This window comes from Hirundo rustica, chromosome 3 (genome assembly GCF_015227805.2).
Source record: "Hirundo rustica isolate bHirRus1 chromosome 3, bHirRus1.pri.v3, whole genome shotgun sequence".
Lineage (NCBI taxonomy): Eukaryota > Metazoa > Chordata > Aves > Passeriformes > Hirundinidae > Hirundo > Hirundo rustica.
The window spans coordinates 39,452,013-39,461,143 of NC_053452.1; the positions used below are offsets into that span (position 1 = coordinate 39,452,013).

The 9,131-nt window shown below is 41.4% G+C and overlaps 1 long non-coding RNA gene across 1 annotated transcript; it reads left to right on the forward strand.

Annotated features, from left to right (window-relative positions):
* Positions 1-2,353: 2,353 nt before the first annotated feature.
* Positions 2,354-7,877, forward strand: LOC120751094 (uncharacterized). The gene is made up of 3 exons (XR_005700263.2): positions 2,354-2,433; positions 6,009-6,148; positions 7,560-7,877. It is a non-coding gene; the product is annotated as an uncharacterized LOC120751094 (long non-coding RNA).
* Positions 7,878-9,131: the final 1,254 nt, after the last annotated feature.

Genomic DNA, 9,131 nt, shown 5'->3' on the forward strand with positions numbered 1-9,131 from the left:
TCTTGTATTCTCCCCATGAAAACACAGCTTGATTCAACTAATGACAGTAATTAGAGATAATACTTTGCTCGGAGTTCCCTATTTGCTTTTTAATTACCTGGGGAGCTTATATACTTTTTTTTTTTTTTTTGCCTACAACAGCCTGTCATATATGTGGTGAGAACTTGTTGAACTTTTCTTCATGTTATCTTTTTTGCCTTTCTGCTCTGCGTGCCCTACCTCCCTCTGTGCTCAAATTCCATGACAAAATTTGGCTTTCTCCATTCATAGATAAGTGGAGCATCAGTGATGGAAACTGCCACCTCTTATATCTGTGAGCTGATAAAGAGGAAGTGTGTTTTGGGCCCATGGCCAAGAGAGGCACCTATGAAGTCACTATTAATAGCTGCTGTTCCAAAGGTATAGGCCAAAGGTGGCACAGACAAGTGACTTGCTGATACCAGCTGCTAGAATTCGAAACCCTTCAGGATCTTGGTGTGGTCTGAGAAGAAAGTTTTTATAGTTCTTGTTTTCCTGGCAGGGAGATGAGCTAGAACAGCCAAAGCAGAATTCAGGTTTAGATTTGGGCATTTATGCCAATTAGTCATCTGCTCAGATTGCCAGTTCCTTACCTGAAAAAGCATTAATACACCCAGAGCTGAAACCAGGATCCAGCCAGGGCCCTGCTTTTCTTTTGCTATCTTTCTCTGACCCCAACTGGGTCACACCCCCTGTGTCCAGTGAGAAGGATGCGTACCTTGGTAGCAGATGTAGGTGGATGTCTGCTCAGTGGTTGTGTCCGTCCTTCCTCTAGGATATCCCTGAATAAGGATAAGCTTATAAATTTCCTGAACTTTAGGTTAGGTCCTTATATTTGTATTTAGGCTAAATTTCTGTCTCTTTCATATGAATTTTTATAATTAGCACCTGAATCTGTTTGTGCTTTTGGTCTTTGCACTACCCATTGGCAATGAATTCTACAATTTAACTTGGTCCTGTGTGAAAATGTACTTCTGCTCTTTTTTATCTTGCAGCCTGATGATTTCTATGACAACTCCCACCTTTTGCATTGCAAAGATTAGTGAGTAATATTCCCTGCTGAGTTTTTAGAAGCACTTCTGATAATCATTCTTGACATTCTGCATGATTTTCTTCAATCACAGATCTCCTTTTGCAAGCTAAGGACTCCTATGCTGTTTAAACTTTTCTTATACACCAGCTATATTGCTGATGGTAATTCCATAGTTAGTGAAAAATCCTGGTACTACCAAGAACTAAAAAATTGCCTGAACAGACAGAAAGAAAAATTTTGTTTTACAATCCCCAGAAGCCTCATTCAAGATAAGAGGGGGTGCAATGTAAAATGCAACTGAATATTCTTCTAAAAATGGCTGCCTTAGCATAGTATGATGTCTTGTGCTTTTTAGAAAACCACAGCTTTCACTACCAATTCAACAGCAGAGAAACCTAAGCAACTGCCCTAAAATTATATCCAAATTAATTATTTCTGAGCATTATTCTTTCCCTGTAAGATCTGAAATGAGAATTAGTATTTTTCAAATGCTTCATATGCTACATGCTCATGAGGACAAATTACACGTGTTGTACCTACAAATACCCATGGCCATGTATTTTTAATTTAACTGAGATACTGATGTCAGTAACCGTAGAGACCACACAGATGCTTTGGGTCTCAGACCCAGATGTTTTGGTCGCTGTGACAACACCTGTGCTGGCTCTGTTGTCAGCACAAGCAGCCCCAACACAACTGCTGTCACTGCACGGTCCTCAGAGGAGAAAGCAAGCCTGGTCTCCTCATGGCAGAGCCCTGGGTAGCAGCCTGAGCATGATGCAGAGGTTTATCTTCATTGCAAAGTTACCTCAGAAGCTGAGGGGAAAGCATCAGTGAAGCTGTTAATATTTTACCTCCTTTGTTCTCTGAAGAGCAGAGGGAAGAAAGACATAGTTTGTTGTTGCTTAGAACAAAGCAAGTGGGGATTTTTCTCTATTCACATGAGAATGTGCAACATAGGAAGGGACAGAGATAAGGACATCCCAGTCAGGCATCTGCACCAAAGTGGGGAGGAAATGGCAATAGGTCAGATGTTTTGGCAACTGGCAATATGGGAAATTTATTTAAACTGTGACAGGGAGTAGGCTGCCCTGTGTAACCAAATCTTTCACAGGGTCACTGGAGAGATTTAATGTTTCATTTCACACCTGTTAATAAGTTAGTCTTTCTTTCAGCGACTTTGAAAGTATACCTTAAGAAAGGCAGGATAGAAGTGGAGAAGTGCTTAAAATATTCTATGTATAAACCACTTCTTTTTATTTGTATGTTTGTAAACAGTTTCTTTCGGTCTTGATGCATTATATTTACATGAACACGGATGCCAGGCAGTGATGTTCATACATACCTTCCAAAGAGGAGCAGTGCTTGATGATTTGAGAGATGTAAGTGCTTTGTTAAAATTCTCCAGGTATAATTGGTGACTTTCCTGTAATCAAATGAGTAGGCAGAGGATACAGGCTTTTGCTTTCAGCTGTTTGGTTGTGGGTTTTTTGTTTGTTTGTTTTTTGTTTTGTTTTTGGTTTTTTGTGTTTGTTTTTTTTTTTTTCCCCCCACAGGAAGGTTGTTATTGTTGCTGAGAAGATGGGACATATAATGCAAATGGCAAAATCGAGATGATGGCTATATTACCAAGAAGCAGAAAACAATCAAATGGAAAAGAGAAGCACTAGGAGACGTCTTGAGGAGGTCATAGTGCATGCCAAAGAATCTGCATGACCAGGAAGATGTGTCATACCTAACCCAATTAACAAGGCTATTTAAATGCAAAAAAAATCTTGGTTCAGTCAGGGTTTGACTGAAAGCATTCGAAGAAAGGTAGCCATCAAAGATTAGCAACAGAGAGCAGGGAAGAATACGTATATATTTTCTCCTTGTCAGTAAAGTATTTTCCAGTCATAAGAGTGTCTTGTGCCGCATGCTGATCTCACAGATGGTTCCGTAAATCAAGGCTAACTCTGAAAGTGTCAGTGGGATTATCTGTGTGTAAATGGTATCTGAATTGGTCCCTAGCTGTGAAAGACAGGGACTGCCTTGGGGCAGAAGCACAGATAGGAGAACTAAAGGGTTTGTTTTCCCTTCCTTCCTCCCCCACCTTTTTTTTAATTTCTTTTTTCCCCTTGGAGTCTGACTCACTTTGTGATTTTGAGCATTTTGCATAATTCTTTTGCCTTGGTTTCCTCCCTGCAAAGTCAGCTGATAGTACCACAGGAGATTTTGAGTGGAAAAGTTTGATTATGGAAATTGCTATGGAAATGCTTTTTTTATTACTGTTAATGGAAGCAATATAATACATTAGAAAATTTTAGCTCAGTCAAGGGACTTTGAGGGCAAAGGGCTCACCAGTAGCTGGTTTTTGAAGTACCAGCTATCATGCTGTATGATGAAGAAAACTTTCAGCTTTGAGGAAAAAAATACCACCCAAGAGTAAAGCAAAGAGTACAATCCTGTGACTGCATGGGTCAGACTTCAAAACGCAGTATAAGTTCCTTGTGACTCACACGTGAATTCAATGTCAGGCAGTAATGACCACAAGCCATTCTTCTTTGATGTCTGTTCAGCTTATATTAAATCTGAGGATGTTCTGCAGTATTTCTGTAGATGAATAGGATTTTAGAGGTCTGTTACCTCAAGGAGAGACTGGGTTTATCCAGCCTCTTGGACTCTTTCCCTACCCTTCATTCCTCTTCTAAAGGACACACCTAACTTTTGGTTAAAGATTGTGAAGGGTGAGACCTGTGCTGGTTGTCTATTCAGTGTCAGGAATATGCATTAAAGCATCAGGGCATGTTACCACAATAATCTTATTTAAATTTGAGGCAATGGATGCTCACGTATCAAAAATCCTACCTGTGTACTACATGGGGGCTGATGCGCTGCCAGAAGGCAGCAAGCTGGCAATCTAGTAGCAGTGATGGGTCAGAGCCAGTGAGTGATGTTATCCTAATGTCTCAGATAAATTATCAAGTGCTAAGTAAAGGAAAAGAGAGCTTCTGAAATGGTCAATTTAGTTTCTGGAAAGAAAAATTCAGAAGCCTGCTCACTGTGAACACATCCTTCAGCTCTCTGATAGAGGAGGCTGGGATGTACCAGCAACAGAAGTTTTCTGGCCTTTACTATGACTCCGGACATGAAAATGGGATTAATTTTGTCTAAATGTGGCCGGGAGTCTGGCCTCCTTCCACCATCAGTGGAGAAAATGGGGGTGATTTATCCAAACTCTCTCTGTCCCTGAGCTGTGGAGGGAACCTAGTCAGACCGGACAGGAACTTATGGACAGATAAAATAAGCAAGATGAATTGCTCTTTTACTACTTCATAAGTTTAACAAATTGCACACTATCCCCACAATTGTGCATAAGGTCTCTGTTTTACACAGAGAGAGGAACACGAGGCTGACGTGAACTGACTTCCCCAAGAGACAGATAGCAACAGCTGAGGTTCAAAGACAGATGCATCTGAGTCCAGCCCCCACCCTTCTTCCTCCACCTCTACCCTACTGCCTGTTAAGCTTATATTGCCTCCCAAGGACAGCAAATAACTGCTCTCTGTGCAGGAAACCATTTCCACTTCATGGGCATAAAAAAGGGTCAAAAAATATGCCTGAGTGGACAAACACAGCCAGCTCCATCAGGCAGGTTTTGAGACTTAGGATTTCTTGTGGGACTTACAAACTTGGCCAATTTCACTTTCCTAAAGTAGGGTGAAATTTTCAGAAAATTGGTTTCGTGAAGAATTATGTAGTGATTTACCTGCCTTGCCTGGCAACAGCATTGCATCCTTGCTGTTGCTCTTTTTGCCAAGCATATGGAAGCTGAGTGCTCCTTGGCTAGTATCCAGACATCCAAAATTGATGTGAATTGCCATGAGGGTTCTAGCTAATGGGAGACATAAAAAATGAGGCCTGTTTTATTTTTGCTTGTTTCTTTTCTTATGAGGGTTTTCTTCACAGAACAAACCTAGATATGACTGCATGCAGCATATTTCTTCTGTGTTGTCCCCCTGGGGATGACTTACACCAAGCTGTGATCAGTTTTGCTGTTCCAGCCCATTGGGCTCATCACTTTAGTCAACTGACTTTTTAAATCACCCTATTTTTCCTGACTTTGGAAAAAGTGGCAGGAACTTAACTGCACTTCTGGGCATGGGATGTAATGCCAAGGTGGTGGGATGAAGGAAGAGGAGAACTCTGCATCTCAGAAGGAGAAGAAGTGGCTGGCCAAACCTGCTGAGGTGGCTTGGATGATTTGCAAGTCAGTCATCAGTACACAGGATACCCTTAAAACTCAGAGCTGGTGTCTGCACAACCCAGTGTAGGATGCTCACTGGTTTCTTAGCCACAGGGACAGATGTTACAGAGAAGCTTAGATATGCACCTGTAGCTAGATTAAATGTTTGAGGGCCTATCTTCTTCAAGCCATTAGAGCCTGGAGTCCCTCTTCACAGACTGCTGTGTTTGAACTCTCTGAACCAAACAGTAGATTAATAGCTCTGTAGAGGGAGAAATTTTTTTTTTCTAAATTGCAGTTCTGTTTCATTTTATGTTGCTTGCTAGATTAAGTTTTAGAGCTCTTTCAGATTTTGTTTGGGTTTGGTGGTTTTTTGGTGGGTGTGGTTTTTTTTTTTTTTTTGGTTTTTTTTTTTTTTTTTTTTCGGTATGCTAAGTGAGACCAGAAATTTTTACTGTTATACAGTTTTGAAAGGTTTTTTTCCCCTTTTTGCCGTAAGCAAAGCTCAGGAAATTGAAGGTGATTCATCTTTAAGCAGCAAGTGATTTAAACCAAATAATGCTTTTTGATTTATGATAATGAAAAAGATTGCAGGTCAGATGAAAACTCACACTGCACCAATTTTTATGATAAGTATCATTACATTCCTGCACTCAGCTAATGCTCCACTACCAGTTTTATGTGTGCATTTTATTTATGTTAAAAGTTTTTATTCTGAGAATTTATTGCCAGGGTGCGATTGACAGCGTTGGAAAAGGCAGTGTGCTATCCAGAGAATGGATATAAAACTTCCTCATGCAGCTTTGCCTGTGTGCTGCAGCTCATCAGGACCACAACAAAAAAGTGAAAGAACTTGAGACCATCTTTCTGTGGTGAGATTAAAAGTATAATCTGGTATTTTGTCTTCTACAGTCACTCATAAGAGCTGCCTGGGGACTGCCATGAAAGAAAGGGAAACTCAGGGTAATATTTTCTCCCCAAAATTTTTTGCAGTCACCAAGAATTTGTGGCTCAGAGATTTCCCATACTGGAGTCTGACATGCATAGGCATGCTCACAGCATTATCACACACACACACACACAAAGAATATGCAGTTATAGTTGTACTGTGGCAAGCTGTTCCACTTTCTTAGTGTTTTTTTTTTTTTTCCGTGTTTTTTTTTTGGTTGTTTTTTTTTTTTTTTTTTTTTTTTTTTTTTTGGGTGTTTTGTTTTTTGTGGTTTTTTTTTTTTTGTTTGGCTTAGTAGCCTGCAGATTTCTTGGGTACTTCCCAGTTTTGGACTGAAAAGGGGGTTCCTGTATCCCTAGGTCTATGTCACTCTCTGGAAAGGCCATTTGGTTTCCAAATCTTAACTTAAGCAACAGAAATTCCTTTTGTGCTAACTTTGTGCCTAGACTTGACTTCGAGGATGGTCATTAAAAACATTAAGTATTAATGAGTACTAATGATGGAGTCAATCCCAATCATATTTTGTTTTTTTAATCAACTGATTTTTGATTTTTAAAGCTAAATAATGTGTTTCACTTCTCTTGTAGATTTATAGCTGCTGGAAGTACTTCTCTGTCATGCTTTTTATTTGTTTGTTTGTTTTTTACTGCAACATAAATTTAGACAGCTTTTTGCTTATTTAAACTTAGCTTTCATGAATCTGCTTGACTCCAGGAGCCAGAGTTTTAAGAAATGGGTCAAGTACAGTAAAACTGAAGACAAAGCCATAAGAGCTTGCAGCATTAGAATATTTGCAATGTTGTAGTTGTTTTGTTTTCAGAAAACTATCCAGGAAACATCTAAACCACGCTGTACTTAGGCTACTCCAGAGAGTCACAGCTCGATTCTGTGTTTAGGAAAGAGAATCAGGGAAAAGTAGGTCTGGAAAGGGCCTGCCAATATAATTTGGCTCATCCCCCCTTTCTGAGATAGGATTTCTGTGTCATCGTTCGTCCAAGCTAGACTTAAATTTTCTTCTGGGACACAGAGATTGCAGCCTTGCACCTATCCTAGTGCTTTACTATCCTTATCACCAGAAAGTTTTCCTAATGTCTAAACTAAGTCTCTCTTTTGGCAGCCTAAGCTTATTATTTCTTATCCCAACCTCCACAGAGATGAAAATGTTTTATTTACTGCTTCTTAGCAGCAGCCTCTAGAAAAACATTATGGTGTCCTTCTAGATCACCTGCTCTCCGTGCTAAACAACCCCCATCCTCCTCTTCCTTCTCACGGGCCATCGTTTCTAGACCTCTGATTGCTCACCTTATCACATTTCAGTTCCCTTGTTTTGGCAGGTGTCTTTATTGAGGCATGAAAGTGGACCCAGCTGTTTCTTTGGGGAGGACATCAAGCCTGGGGCGGTGCTGCAGGGAGGAGACGGACCATTTCTCCCATCCTGCTAACACAGCCACTGCAGAGTCCCATCCTGTGCCTGAGCCGTGCCCGAGGGCTCTTCTCCTGTTTGCCCGTCCCTTTGTACATTACTGCTGCCCTCCCAGCCAGCCCCTCCCATTCTCCCACCTCAGGGCAGCATTTTGCACTCACCCCCCACACTGATGCCTTCGTGTGGATCAAAGCCTCACACCGGGGTACACAGCTGTCTCACACCTCGACTGAGAGACCTCTGGGCTTCGAGGTGACCCCTGGGGTGACACAATGCAGAAGACAGGTGTTGCAGGGACCTGTCTGGACACAATCACTTTATTATTAAAAGTGTTTGAAAAGTACTGGAGGGCTTGACATCTCCCTGTACCTTATATTGCTTGCACCTGGTCAGTGCTGCGGGATAAAATGTATTGCTTCTCTCCCATGAGACATGATTTCAAATAATGTCCAGTAACTTGTTTTTCTTACAACTACCCGTACCTGGGACTTGTGTCTCTTTGGCCATGTCTTCAATTGTGAAGTTTTAGCACACATTTCAGCCAACTTTGTTCCACCTCTGCACAGGAAGGTAGTTGAGAGCACTGTACTTGATGTCTTTGGACTGGTGTTACCACCTTTTAGGGATAATCCTCCAATGTGCCCTGGCATTTTTTCTGGTCCAGCCTGTCTGGAGTGCACTATAATCACAGTTCTTGCATGTTCTGGACATGGGTGCAATATGCCATTAGAGCTGGGGTTCACTGATGAGTACCAACATACTGCACCCTTCACGATAACTCAATATGTTTGTAAATTTTTTGCTTCATGCACAGTGGCCTTAAAAAATGTGTTGAAACAGCATTTTTATTATCTTAGTGATGGTGTTTGTTGGCACTATCATAAACCTATCATTCCTTCTTTCCTGTGCTGGTCAAGTCTGCCCAGCCCACTGATGTCTGCACATTTTGCAGCTTATAAAAACAAGGCACTATAAAGATTTACTCACCTCTCCCTTAAATGAGGTAAGCTGGTTTTGGCCGTCAGTGGTTTTCACCTCTGTCTGACGAGCTTTCATCAGCAAGTGCTCTGTGCTTGCCTCACACTGTGGAGCACACGCTGTACTTGGCACTCTTTGCTACCACTGTAGGATGCAGATCTCCCTGGGCAGTTGATGAGTCACTTTGGTACTACTTCTCTGTGCTCCTGCGGCTCCCAGATGTCAGCAGAGCCTCCCAGTAGAATGATATCTGGAGTTTCTGACAAATCTGAAGGAATTAAGTGGGGACCTGTTATTACTGTCCATTGCCAGGACATCCAACTGACACGATCTTATTCCTACACAAGCACAGAGCCTGCAACCTAATGCCAAGGATTAAAGGAAATCCTGGAAAATTCATGTGCTATTACTGTCTTGGCATTTTCTTCTTGTTACTCCCTACAGCCGTCTCTCCTCATCCTCCCACTCCTTCTTCAAAGAGGGCAGGGCAGACATGAGGAAGATC